Source organism: Bubalus kerabau, chromosome 6 (assembly GCF_029407905.1).
Source record: "Bubalus kerabau isolate K-KA32 ecotype Philippines breed swamp buffalo chromosome 6, PCC_UOA_SB_1v2, whole genome shotgun sequence".
Taxonomy (NCBI): Eukaryota; Metazoa; Chordata; class Mammalia; order Artiodactyla; family Bovidae; genus Bubalus; species Bubalus kerabau.
In genome coordinates, this window is record NC_073629.1 from 21,707,665 (window position 1) to 21,722,321 (window position 14,657).

The window sequence follows — 14,657 nt, forward strand, 5'->3', positions numbered from 1 at the left end:
AAATCCCTAACTTCAGTATGCTGAAGTTCCTAGGCATCTTTGTATGTGCCATTGTTCCACTGGGTTTAGTATTGTTGTAGTGATACCCTTGGTTAGAATTGAGTGATAATAAGTGGAGTGGGTCCCCTCCTACACTCTTGGTAGGAATGTAAATTGGTATAGCCACTTAGGAGAACAGAATGGAGGTTCCTTAATAAACTAAAAAAGCAGAACAAAGGCTAACAGTTATATCAAGAGAACACACTGGTCATAGCAAAGACCCTTTTCCAAGAACACAAGAGATGACTCTACTCAAGGACATGACCAAATGGTCAATTCTGAAATCCGATTGATTATACTCTTTGCAGCTGAAGATGGAGAAGCAATATACAATCAGCATAAACAAGGCGCAGAGCTGACTGTGGCTTAGATCATCAGCTCCTTACTGCAAAATTCAGGCTTAACTTGATGAAAATAGGGAAAACCACTAGGCCACTCAGGTATGACCTAAATCAAATCCCTTATGATTACACAGTGGAGGTGACGAATAGATTCAAGGGGTTAGATCTGATAGACAGAGTGCCTGAAAAACTATGGATAGGAGTTTGTCACATTGTATAAGAGGCAGTGACCAAAACTGCCTCCTATAGAAAGGAGAATCTCAAAGAAAAAGAAATGCAAGAAGGCAAAATGGTTGTCTGAGGAGGCTTTACAAATAGCTGAGGAAAGAAGAGAAGTAAAAGGCAAAGGAGAAAGGGAAAGATATACCCATCTGAATGCAGAGTTCCAGATAATATAGCAAGGAGAGATAAGAAAGCCTTTTTAAGTGAACAATGCAAAGAACTAGAAGGAAAAAATAGAATGGGAAAGACCGGAGATCTCTTCAAGAAAAATGGAGAGATCAAGGGAACATTTCTTGTAAGGATGGGCATGATAAAAGACAGAAACAGTAAGGATCTAACAGAAGAAGCAAAAGAGAATAAGAAGAGGTGGCAAGAAAACACAGAAGAACTATACAAAAAAGGTCTTAATGACCAGGATAACCACAGTGGTGCGGTCACTCACCTAGAGCCAGACATCTTGGAGTGTGAAGTCAAGTGGGCCTTAGGAAGCATCACTAAGAACAAAGCTAGTGGAGGTAATGGAATTCCAGCTGAACTATTTAAAAGCCTTAAAGATGATAAAGGTCCATATAGTCAAAGCTATGGTTTTTCCAATAGTCGTGTACTGATGTGAGAGTTGGACCATAGAGAAGGCTGAGCACCAAAGAACTGATGCTTTTGATCTGTGGTATTGGAGAAGATTCTTGAGAGTGCCTTGGACTGCAAGGAGACCAAACCAGTCAATCCTAAAGGAAATCAATCCTGAATATTCGTTTGAAGGAGAGATGCTAAAGCTGAAGGTCCAATCCTTTGGTTACCTAATGTAAAGAGTCAACTCCTTGGAAAAGACCCTGATGCTGGGAAAGATTGAAGACAGGAGAAGAGGGCAATAGAGGATGAGATGGTTAGATAGTATGACTGATTCAATGGACATAAATTTGAGCAAACTCCTGAAGATAGTGAAGGACAGGGAAACCTGGCATGCTGCAGTCCATGGAGTCATAAAGAGTCAGACCTGACTTAGTGACTGAACAACAACTGCAGAGCTACACTGCTTTCTTCACCTTTGCAGGAATTGATAAAAACATAAAATGTGTGGGTAAAGGTGGCACAAAGAATATGTCTTTATACAATAGCTCCAAATGAGTAAAATGGCAACATTCCAAGCTATGAAAAATGAACGTCTTTATATTTAATTTAAACTTAAATTCGTGCTGCTAAGTCGCTTCAGCAATGTCCGACTCTTTGCACCCCTGTGGACTGTGGCCCACCAGGTTCTTCTGTCCATGGGATTCTTCAGGCAAGAATTCTATAGTGGGTTGCCATGCCCTTCTCCGGAGGATCTTCGCGACGATGGAACTCGCGTCTCTTACGTCTCCTGCGTAGGCAGGAGGTTCTTGACTACTAGTGCCACCTGCAAAACTGCAAAAAAAAAACAAGAAAGACACACCTTCCCTGACCGGGAATCGAACCCGGGCCGCGGCGGTGAAAGCGCCGAATCCTAGCCACTAGACCACCAGGGAATTGCAAGATAAAAAGGAATTAATTTTAAAGGTATATGTAAGTTGAGTTCAGTTCAGTCGCTCAGTTGTGTCCGACTCTTTGCGACCCCATGAATCGCAGCACGCCAGGCTTCCTTGTCCATCACCAACCCCCGGAGTTCACCCAGACTCACGTCCATCGAGTCAGTGATGCCATCCAGCAAGGGGTTAATAAATACCAATACAAACAATGGACGGAACCTCACCGTTGAAAGGAACCCGGAGGGCAACGATGAAATGACTCTGTTCTTTCGATCCTGGTTTCCAAGTGACCTACCTGTTTTCCTCTAGAGCCAACTTTCTTTTGTAAGAATCAGCGATAATCATGTCTTAGGTTAGCCTGTTGAGAAGATATAGGTGACAAGAAGGGTAAAGGAGTTCTAGTTCCAAATTTTCAAAAAAGAATGTACAACGCAGAAATAACCGCAAATCCTTAGGTTACGTCCTAAAATAGGAAGACGAGGCGTCCCTGGGTGGGCTCGAACCACCAACCTTTCGGTTAACAGCCGAACGCGCTAACCGATTGCGCCACAGAGACTCTGGAACGACTGAGTTTGTCTCCTACCTCCCCCACAACTTCATCTGGCAGAAAGCAAGCACGCCTTCCGCTCTAGGGGGAGCTCCCTGCCTTTAGCAGGACAGCAGTACCCGTTCCAAAGCCTATGAAAACGGGAGGAACCCGTGGGGAAGCCGGAAGTTTAGCATTCCGAAGGCAGAAGTCCAGCCGAACGTCCCTGCCGCGCCTGGCTCCCCACCCGCTGCAGATGCAGCACCCCGGAAACGCCCCGGGCCTGAGCGGAGGAGGGCCCGAGGGAGGCTGAACGCCCGGTGGGCTCAGTAGTGGTTCTTTCGGTTCTTTTCTCCGCCTTCATCTGAGCTCCTGAGCCGTTGGCGCTGCCCTCCCTCCGCTAGGTTGCGGTCGGTGGGCGTGAGCGGGAAGCAGTGTTGGGGAGCATGGGTCAAATGGGGAAATGTAACCAGGAGGAGAGGCAAGGTCAAAACAAAGATACTTCCCAGGAGACCTGTTTTGAGGCGCGGGCTGAAAGAGATGAAAAATGCATCAGAATGGGAAGAGAATAACGGAAGGAAGACGTGACAGAAACGCAGGAGTACTTGACAGTTATTCAACGAAACAGCTATACTAAAATGTAGGAGCACAAAGACGCAGTTTATTGCCAGCACAGTGGCGCGCCGTGATCGTATAGTGGTTAGTACTCTGCGTTGTGGCCGCAGCAACCTCGGTTCGAATCCGAGTCACGGCAGTGTTTCTTTCTTTTGCATTTTATCTACAACAACTCTTTAGTCACCAAACGGAGTAAGGTCAGAAGAACGGAAGTCAACCCAATGGTGCTCTAGGCTGAAGCACTTTGGACTTGATCCAGATCTCACCATTTATGAGAAAATATCTAAAGATCAGTTTCAAACTCTAAATGAGTCCTTGTGTAGCTTCCACGAAAGAAATTGTGTACTCAGACAAGAATCTTTGTGTGTGTGTAGAAATATTTCTCGGAGAAGGCCATGGCAACCCACTCCAGTACTCTTGCCTGGCAAATCCCATGGACGGGGGAGCCCGGTAGGCTGCAGTCCATGGGGTTGCTAAGAATCGGACACGACTGAGTGACTTCACTTTCACTTTTCACTTTCATGCATTGGAGAGGGAAATGGCAACCCACTCCAGTGTTCTTGCCTGGAGAATCCCAGGGACAGGGGAGCCTGGTGGGCTGCCGTCTATGGGGTCGCACAGAGTCGGACACGACTGAAACGACTTAGCAGCAGCAGAAATATTTCAAACAGCAGTGAGGCTTTTTTACACAAAACAGAATAGAATTTAAATAAAGAATTTATAATATACTCCAATCCAGTCATTGTCTTCACTGGATTCTCTGACATCCTACCCACAATTTTTATCCTAAAAGGAAATTATTAAAATGTGTTCACAGAAAAAAATACACAAAACAGTAAAGGGTGGCTATTAGAATATTGCAACTTGTAATCATTACCAGAATCACGACAGAGTAATTTTTTTTGTCATTCAAGCGTGCCCCTTTGATACACTTACCAGATAATGCCCACCCATCCCATACTACTTTAAACAATTCTAATGTCAACTATCTCAAATTAGGCTTTGTCCTTTCTTCAAGTTCAAGTGAATGTGTGCACAGTTTTCTATCTAGCTATTATCAACCAACATTATGTGATATATATATATACATATATGTATATATCTGTGTGTATTTGCGTTTCTCACACCTTAATTTGATATTAATGATAAGCATTACACTAACGTAAAACTACTTCACATATGATGAACATTGGGGTGATTTCAAGCCACAGTATTGGGAAAGGCTAATATGAATACCTTTCTACTATAACTTTCTTGTGTAACTTCACAAGTTATTTGAGAATCAGAAAAGAGATCAGTCGTTCAGTCGTGTCCGACTCTTTGCGACCCCATGAATTGCAGCACGCCAGGCCTCCTAAATGTCTATTAAAGATAAGGGAGCTAAGGACAAAAAATTGTCCAGGAAAGCAACACCAGTGACCTTCTATGCTGGAGTGAGGGAGTGGAAGGGAACAGTGAGGCAAGTCAGAGGAAAGTGGAATTTTTACTGCCAGTGAAGGGCATAGCATTGTCAATCATTTCTCCACTCTCCAAGGCTCACTGAAGGAAGAATGGCCCATGGAATCATCATTTCAAAGCTGTTTAGTGCACAGTCTAGGCTCTACAGGAGCATTTTCTGGGCATCTCTTCTGTAAGAGTAGACCTGTAGGATTTCTTGCTGTTCCCTAAAAAGCAGTGAGAGAAACACCAGCCTGGTCAAGCCCCTGGGCTGTGCCACCCAAGCGCTCAAGGAGGAGCATCATTCTGGTTCCTCATGTCAGGCAAGAGACCAACAAAGCAAGAGGTTGCCTCCAGCCACCACAAGTTCTCTGTCCTCCTGTTGTTAGAAAACGTTGATCCAACTCCTTCCCCAAGCACTAGAAGTGTGTTGGGACATTTCGCTTGTTGGGAGATTTCTGCTTGTTGGGAGACATGGCTTACACTCCCCAAGAACACAGCTGGTGTGGAGAAGGGAAAGGGAGAAGGGAAAGCCATATGAGAGGCCTTAGAATTGGCTAGGCCTGGAAGGGAAAGTGCCCCTTGGTCCAGAGAGCCTCTGGCCTCCTTGTTCCTGGAAGGGGTGCCTCCACTGCCCCCAACTGACCCCCATTTGGCCCCAAAGGTATGAGGACTCCGGGCCACATTTCCCATGTTTTTCCACAACTCCTGAGGTGTGACTTCTCTCTTGCTGGTACCTGCCAGCCAGCCCTCAAGGGCTCCCCAGGCAAGTGCCAAGTCCAATGGGTGGGGAACCCACGTGCCCACAGACAGCACAGTCAGGAGGCTTGGCAAAAGAAGTAGGACCCATCTATACACATTGGCCATGAAACAGGAGGGCCATGAAAATGCAGGTGCTTACCCTAATTCCCAGGCAGTTGAGTACACGGAGTGGTGTGGCTCTTGCCCTGGGTCAGCATAGCACAATGAGGCATTATGGAAGAGGTGTCATCTGAACCAAGGGATATCAGGAGAAAGGTGCGACTCAAACCCCTCACTAGCACCACGTCCCTCCAACAGGTGGGGAAATCACAGCCATCAGCTTTCACAAGTGCAACAGACAAGGCTTACACCCTGGGAAAACACCTTCAAGACCATGGCCTCTCTCTCGCAAGGTAACTAGGGGCACAACACCTGTAGGCACAGTGCAGCCCCTGACCCCTCCAGGGTTCACTTGGGGTCACAACCCTCCCCTCCATCTGCCTTTCGCTATTCTTCTAAACTGCTTTCTCCAAACGAATTCAAGAGAATGCCCTCCAAATCTCTCTCACCCACCCCTACACCCTCTCCTACACACAGGAGAACCCATAGCCCACCCACCAGAAGGATGGACCCACAGCCTCAGCGCTGTCTCACATACTCCACCTGTTGCCTCTGCATCCTTGGTCTACATCATCCCCTCCTCCTCTCTCCCTGGCTCTCCTCTTGCCCTACAGTGGAAGCAACATTTGTCCCAACAGGTCTTCAGCTTGAGTGTCCGAGAGAGGAAAACATCCTCTCTGCAGGGCAGAGACCATGGGAAGTTGAATTAAGAGCAGTTGGAGAAGTTGCCTAGATCACCATCCTTTTAGTATTCTGGCATTGATCTTTATACCCAACTTCTGATTATGGTGCTGATAATAGTTTTGCATTTGTGGTAGTGGGATGAATTGAAAAGTCAAGTTACTCAGAGAATATTTTAAAAATATATTCTGCTCTCGCTCAACTGACAAGTGCATGGATATAGCAAAGACCTGGGAGGCCAGGTGGGTAGGCTGGTGCTGTGCTAGTCATTGATCTGTACCTGTTGCTGCTCCAAACACCAGGAGTCTGGGTCTCTTGTCTCAAGAGACGTCTGGGGAGGATCTACCTGCACTGTGATGGACTTTTTCACCCGGTTTCCTTCTGGGAAAGCTAAGCCGATGTCTTACTAGATCACAAAGGAAGATATCTTAATAACCAAAAGTTATAAGACAATATTCTTGATATTTTTATTTATTAGGAACATTCCCATTAATACTATAAGAAGGTATCATCACACAGCCTCCAGCATGGTTATGTTTAAAAGAATTAGTACACCAAATGCTGACAAGAATGTGGAGCAACTGCAACTATCGTTGCTGGTTTGAAACCATTCTAGAGCCCTGTTTATCAGTTTCTAGTAAATTTAAACTTGCAGCTACTCCATGACCCAGCAGTAGCAGTACTTCTGTGAATGCAAAAGTACACGAAAAAGACTGGTACAGAATATTCACCAAAACACCAGCAATATTCATCAATAACAATAACACCAAAATTAATACAATAAAACCAAAATTAAGAAGTGATATACAGAGTAATATTTGGAGAAGGGCATGGCAACTCACTCCAGTATTCTCGCCTGGAGAATCCACGGACAGAGGAGCCTGGTGGGCTACAATCTACAGGGTCACAAAGAATTGGACATGACTGAACTGACTTATCACGCACGCACACATACACAATAATACAGATATGCTTAATGAAAATAATATTTTAAAAGCCAGATACAAAAAAATGTGCATTCATTCATTTAAATTTCAGTAGCAATAGTAACCTCTGCAATAGACTTCACAATAGCAGTTAACTAACTGAGATTGGGTAACAAGTGCCTGGAAAGGGGCTCAGAGGACATTTCTGGGACGATGGCTATTTTCTATAATTTGATCTGGGTGATGATTATGTTTACTAAAATTCCACAAATTGTGTTTTAAAGATTTGTGCTTTTAACTGTACATGAACTATATAGTTCAAAATTAGCGGCTGGTGAATGAAGACATGTTGGTTTAGACCATGACAACTACTTTGCATTTTATACAAACTTGTTCTCATTTAGTGTCAAAACCCTCACTGGTATTTGAATTATCTTTAACAGCAAAATGGCTAAGCTCAGACAAGGCCCCCTAAGAGGCAGTATTTCACCCTCAGGGACATTTCTTGCTCAATAGTGAGACAAGCAGTCATCCTTGGTTTCGCTTTGAGCAGCCACTGGCAGGTTTGTGCGCTGTGGGAGTTACTCCTCTTCTCATGGCATTGCGCTGTGTGGCCAGGAGTAAACTCTGCTCTCTGACCGCTTCTTAAGGGGTCTAGTTGCTGTAACTTGGATTTATACCGAGGGTAATTGAAAGGTTGTTGCTGAATCACGAAAGAGCCGGAATTCTTGGCCTCCAGAGGAGAAGAACTCAATCCAGGCCCAGAGACGAGGCTTGATCGCTCAGAGCTCTTGTGTAATACAGTTTTATTAAAGTATAAAAGAGATAGAGAAAGCTTCTGACATAGACATCAGAAAGGGGCAGAAAGAGGACCCCCCCCTGCTAGTCTTGAGCTGGATGTTATATAGCTACTGCTGCTACTGCTGCTAAGTCACTTCAGTCATGTCCGACTCTGTAGCAGTCTGCTAAGTAAAGAAAGGAAATGTCTCAAAACTCAGAGAATGGCACCAGGTGAGTCATCCTGAGCCATAAAACGATTGGCATGAATCTTGAAGAAAGGCAGATTTCCATACAAATATATAGTTTCATTAACATAGATTAGGAGAACAATGTATAATATACTGGTTTGTCAAGTCGGTTCTGAGTCTAAGGTAAATACACAGTACATTAACATAGCTTAAGACAAACGTTTCCATAATAAAAATGCATCGGTTAGCTCAAGGTTTGAGAAAAGTTAAGTTCGGGTGGAACCAGGTGTCATTATGGCAACACAGAATTTTAAGAGAAACCTCTTTTTAAATTTGTAGAGGGAAGGGGGAAAAAAGGTAACACTAGTTTGTTTCCTCCTGCCGCTTAAGAGAGAGAAAAGATGTCTGACGCTTGCAGCCTATTTCCTCCGTTTGGAGACCCCTGGCCTTCCTGCCTCTTTCCCTCTCAGTAATGAAGCCACAACACAGCACTAACCATTTTACAGTCACGATGCACCAGAGGCCCGCGGGTAATTTCATTGACGTAAACATATCCACATTATTTTTGCTGTTTAACGCACATACTCATGCTTTTCTCTCCTTCACGCCCTTCTCTGGTTCTGCCTCCCTATTCAGCTACTTAATAAAAACAATTTTCATCTCTCAGGATCCGGCCTGTGCCTCACAGGCTTCCTGGGTTGTGAACAAATCCAACAAACTAGGGTTGTCTCATTCATGCTTTTGCCAGCTGCTCTCGCACATTTTCACGTTTCCTCTTTAGACCTGATCTCTCTTGCTGCAGCCAAACCGACCACATCTACTAAAGAGCTGCCCAGAGGCGAAGATAGTCGAGTGCTGCTGCTGCTGCTAAGTCGCTTCTGTCGTGTCCGACTCTGTGCGACCCCATAGACGGCAGCCCACCAGGCTCCCCCGTCCCTGGGATTCTCCAGGCAGGAACACTGGAGTGGGTTGCCATTTCCTTCTCCAATGCATGAAAGTGAAAAGTGAAAGGGAAGTCGCTCAGTCGTGTCCGACTCTTCGCGATCCCATGGACTGCAGCCTACCAGGCTCCTCTGTCCATGGGATTTTCCAGGCAAGAGTACTGGAGTGGGGTGCCATTGCCTTCTCCTATGGTCGAGTGAACGAGGAGCAAATGCGGAGCCGTCACAAAGCCCACCGAGGGGGTGGGGGCGGGGGTCAGCTTCCCTTGGGACCCCCTCGGCACCCCCTCGGCCCAGGCTCTGGGCGTCTCCGGGGCGCTGCATCTGCTGCGGGAGGGGAGCAAGGGGCGGCGGCGAAGCTCGGCTGCCCTTCCACCTTCGAGTTCGCCTGACGCCCGGCTTCTCGGCGGGAACGAACACGCTGCATCGACTCCACCTCTCCGGTTGTCTGAGGCTAGGAACCGGAGCCGCTGTCCTGCGAAAGGCGAGTGGCTGCTCCTGGAATGGAAGGACCAGTTACTCTAGCGAAATACTGTCCTTCGAGTCTCTGTGGCGCAATCGGTTAGCGCGTTCGGCTGTTAACCAAAAGGTTGGTGGTTCGAGCCCACCCAGGGACGGCTTCCTCTATGACGTTTTTAAATATAGTTTAAGGGTTTGCTCTCATTTCTGCTTATTAATTCATCCTTTCTACGTAAATATGGAGGAAGGCCTCGATTTCTTTAACCTTCTTGTCGCCGATGTCTTGTCCACAACAGGAGAACCTAAGTCAAGTTCACTGCTGATCTTATCCTCACAAAAGAGCCTCTGAAGAAAACAGGTCGTTTGGAATCCAGGATTTCGCGAAAAGAGAGGAGAGTCAACATCTCATCGTTACCCTCTGAGTTCCTTTTAACAGTGAGAGTTCATTTATTGTTTGTACTAGTATTTATTGACCCCCATTTACAGTATGGTCTTCTGGTAGTCTAGGGGCTAGGATTTGTCACTTTTACCGCTGTGGCCCAGGTTCGATTCCCAGTCAGGGAAGGTGTGGTTTTTTGAGGGCTTCCCAGATGGTGCTTGTGGTAAAGAACCCGCCTGCATACCACAACAGAAATAAAGAGACGCGGATTGGATCTCTGGGTTGGGGAGATCCTCTGAAGGAGGAAATGGCAACCCATTCCAGTACTCTTGCCTGGAGAATCCCATTGACTGAGGAGCCTAGCAGACTACGGTCCATAGGGATGAAAAGAGTCGAACATGACTGAAGTAATTTAGCACGAGCAAGTCTTTGAAATTAATTTGCTGCTATGCTTTTATTATTACAAACAATACTGCAGTCATAATTCTTGTACACAGACATATGGGTAGAGTGCCAGAAGGACGATTGTTCTATAAGAGAGTTTACATGGTTTTACCTATGTTTCCATTCTCTAACCTTCATTGGCTTATTAGCTATAACTCTTTTGTTATTTCAGTGACTGCTTTAGGCTTTAGAGCAGACATCTCTAACTTACCCCAGTTTGCCCTCAAGTGATCACACCTCTTCACATTTCTCCATTACCTGCCTTTATGCATTATCATGCATTTTACTTCTCATATATTATAAACCTCTTCTTTAAACTGTCCCATATTTTTAAAGAGATTTTCTTGATAAGAAATAATCTTATATATTTTCCATGCAGATGCCATATTTTGTCTTTAATTCCTTTCTATACATCCAGAATTCTATCTGGTGTGGGTTTCCTTTTTCCTGAAGGACTCCTTTAACATTTCTTATGTTGTGGATCTGCTGGTGATGAAGTTTTTTAGCATTTGTATGTCTGTAAGTGACATTATTCATCATATCTTTTATTTTTGAAAGATATTTCATGAGGGAAGATTAATAGAATTCCATGTTGACTTTCTTTTTTCTCTCAGTTTTTTTAAAAATGTTGCTCTACTGCCTTTACTTTTGTTTTCTATATCTAACACACCTTATTGCTTTGGCTGCTTTAGAGAGTTTTTTATTTTTCTATGGATTTAAGCAGTTTAATAGTAATGTGTTAGGTGTGGGTTTTTTTCCTATTCCTTGTGCTTTAGTGATGAGAGAGATGAACAGAAAGAACCCAGGCATTTGGAAAGGGTTTCTTTCAGGTAGTCAGCGGAGTTCTGATATGAGCATGTTTGTGGAGAAATGCCCGAGACGAAAAAAAGAAACCTTGGAAAAGATCATGGGACAGTGCCTGGTATTCACACTGTATAGGCAATTGTACTTGCCTCCTTGGATCAGTGGCTTTATAATTCTCATTAAAATTAGAATATTGTCTGTCTTTTTTCTTCAAAAATCATTCAGCTCTGTTCAGGAGCTTCAAGCTCTCCCATGTTAGGCCTCTTAAAATTGTTCTAGCATTCAATGATGCTATGCATTAAACATTAAACTGTGATTTTCATTTCAGATGTCTTCAGTTAGTCATGTCTTTTTAATTCCATTTGGTGACTTTATTACATCAGAAGTTATAGTTTTTGTTCATCTCTAAAGTTTTATTTTGGCCATTTTTATATGTTCTACATTTCTACAATTCTTTGGACATATGTAATGCAGTCACGATAACTGTTTTAAAGTCCTCTCTGTTGATTTTAACACAGTATCAGTTCTGGTTCAGCTTGGTTCACTAACTATTCTTCCCCTTATGTCACATTTTCCTGCCTCTTTGCATGCCTAACATTCTTTGATTGGATGCCAGATATTGCCAAACTTTACCTTCTTACATACCGGTTATTTTGGTCTTCCTACAAATTTTCTTGAATTTTGTTCTGGCATAGAATTAAGTGACTTGTGAACAGTTTGATTTCTTTGAATCTGGGTTTTATGATTTTTTTTTTTAAGGTAAGTCACTCTAAGGCTGATTAATCCAAGTAGTAAGGCACAACCTCCTTTGAGTGTGCTTCTCAATGACCCTTGTGAGTAGTCTTGTCTGGCTTGGGGAGTGAGTACAATTGCCTATACCATGTGAAGACCAGGGACTGTCCCATGATCTTTTCCAAGGTTTCTTTTTTTCATCTCGGGCATTTCTCCACAAACATGCTCATATCAGAACTCAACTGACTGCCTGAAAGAAACGCTTTCCAAATGCCTGGGTTCTCTCTGTTCATCTCTCTCATCACTAAGTGTGTCCTATGAACTCTAGCTGCCTTGCTCTCCATGGACACTCAGCAGCATCTCCACAATTCAAGGAGTTGGCCTCAGATCCCCTCCTTGTGCTCAGCCTGGAAACTGAAAGCAGTGAGATGGGCCCATGGTAGGTCTCACCTTGTTTGTTTCTCGTCTCTCACTGCCTGATTTCCAGTGTCTTGAAAACTGATATTTTATGCTTTTTATCTTTTTCTTTTCTTTGGGGCTAGGGGAGAAGGGTAGGGTGAGTTTTGGGGCAGAAAGGCCAATCTTATTTCTGTTACTCCACCTTTACCAGAAGCTGAAGGCATCTCTTCATGTGTTCCCAGTTTGATTTCTGAAGGAGATGTACCATTTTATAGACCAATATATTTGTCCAACTCTATGAAAAATCCTTTTTATTCACATTTTTTCTAGTACAACAAGCTTTCTCTACATCTATCTGACACTCTTACAAGGGGTGTTGGCCTCCTGACTCAACTAAGCAGGAGGTATAACAGACAGGACAATGTAGACATTACTCAGAGATACTGTATTGCATATGTCCAGCTAATAACTTCCAAAATGTTTAGAAAGTCTTTCAATAGTTGTTATTGGTTTTGATGGTGACCTACTTAATTGGGTCCAGAAAAGACTGACCAGAATGACCCTGGGTTCCTTTCTACCAAATAGCGGATCAATTCGAGGGGAATAATCACTGGTGCCAGACATTTATTCATCTTCCCTTCCTTTTGTGAATTTTGCCTTCTTGGATGCTCACCATCTATGGACTGGTCACCTTCCTACCCAAAGTTGGGTGAATAATCCAATAGCTCTCTCTGTATGATTCCTTGACAGGGCTTGGTTATTTCTGGGAAAAAAAAAAAAAAAGGAAAAGAAACACTTGTTCGATTCGAGACCAAAGGTTGGAAGAAACAGAACCCTGCACCTGACAAGGCTTCTTGTGCAGACCTGGATACCAAGAGTTGTTGGCCTTCCCTCTCTTGGTTCTTCTGCTGAATTTCACAAGCACACATGAGCTCCTAGGCTTTTATAACCAGTGTTTGAACATTCTTTCTACCCTCTTCATGTATATTTTTATCTGCCTCTGTCCCTCACACACTAAACTGCCCCATCCACCCACATTCTTTTCCTCCTCTTCAGCTTTCTAGAATCTTGCCTTAGAATTCATTCCTTCAATCACTGAGCACTTACTAGGTGTCAGGCCCTGCTCCAGGAGAGATGCTGCATCCTCAGCAAACCCAATCTCTGCCTGTGGCGCCCCCTTCTGGAAGCATCAGAAAGTGTCAGGGCTGTGGTTCCTGGCTCCTCTGCCCACCTGGGCCTAGGGGCACTAGCAGTGTTTGAGACAAAAGAAACATAAGGAACAATGGAAAAATGGATGAATCCAGATCTAGAAGGGAGGTAACTAAGATTAAAAACTCCCCACATATTCCATGTGTTTTAATACTTCTTCAAATGACCTGATAGCTGTGTCCACCAACGTCCTCCTTTTAACCTGTTAATCTATGGCCACTCTATAATCTACAAAAATATGCATAAGCATTATGTAAAAACAAGGTTTTGTTATTTCCACCTTAATTAGAAATTGATCAGGCAAAATTATACATTAATTAATTTAGTGTCAGTCTAGGCACTTAAAGGGCTTCCCTGGTGGCTCAGAGGTTAAAGCGTCCGCCTGGAATGCTCGAGACCCAGGTTCGATCCCTGGGTCGGGAAGATCCCCTGGAGAAGGAAATGGCAACCCACTCCAGTACTCTTGCCTGGAAAATCCCATGGACGGAGGAGCGTAGTAGGCTACAGTCCATGGGGTCGCAAAGATTCCGACACGACTGAGCGACTTCACTTCACTTCACTTCCAGTACTCTTGTCTGGAGAATCCCATGGTGGGAGGAGCCTGGTAGGCTACAGTCCATGGGGTCGCAAAGAGTCGGACAAGACTGAGAGACTTCGCTTCACTTCACTTCTAGGCAATTAAAGATAATGATAGATCTTAATAAATGCAATTTGAGCTGAATCATAATACAGAAATGTATGCTGGATTAATATATTGAATGATACCTAAAAACATTCACCCCCAAATGGTAAGTGGAATAATGATAACAATGACTTCTAGAATTATAAAACTAAATTTCTATTTAAAAACTATTAGATGGTATATTAAACTTACTGAAACACATACTTTTAAATGTTATAAACTTAAATATGTATTGAAAATACAGTTATTTTATTGGATAAGTAGAACCAGAAAAAGAAGCTTAGGCGATTAAGTGTCATGAAGATTTTGAAGAGAACATAAATCCAAGGCATGTATAAATTAGAATACTCTGCAACCAATATTTTCTACATTATTAGAAAAATCTGAAAGACAGCAAAAATAATTTTTCGATCAAAATTATTAAGCCAGTGTGATGCATAAAAGGAGTCATCTCTAGAAATATAACATAAATATTTTCCATGCCATTATA

The 14,657-nt window shown here is 43.7% G+C and overlaps 4 non-coding genes across 4 annotated transcripts; 2 read left to right on the forward strand and 2 right to left on the reverse strand.

The window, feature by feature from the left end:
- Positions 1 to 2,032: 2,032 nt before the first annotated feature.
- TRNAE-UUC (transfer RNA glutamic acid (anticodon UUC)) lies at positions 2,033 to 2,104 on the reverse strand. Its single transcript has one exon. It is a non-coding gene; the product is annotated as a tRNA-Glu (tRNA).
- Positions 2,105 to 2,586: 482 nt separating this feature from the next.
- On the reverse strand, positions 2,587 to 2,660 carry TRNAN-GUU (transfer RNA asparagine (anticodon GUU)). Its single transcript has one exon. It is a non-coding gene; the product is annotated as a tRNA-Asn (tRNA).
- Positions 2,661 to 3,312: 652 nt separating this feature from the next.
- TRNAH-GUG (transfer RNA histidin (anticodon GUG)) lies at positions 3,313 to 3,384 on the forward strand. Its single transcript has one exon. It is a non-coding gene; the product is annotated as a tRNA-His (tRNA).
- Positions 3,385 to 9,602: 6,218 nt separating this feature from the next.
- TRNAN-GUU (transfer RNA asparagine (anticodon GUU)) lies at positions 9,603 to 9,676 on the forward strand. Its single transcript has one exon. It is a non-coding gene; the product is annotated as a tRNA-Asn (tRNA).
- The last annotated feature ends 4,981 nt before the right edge of the window (positions 9,677 to 14,657 follow it).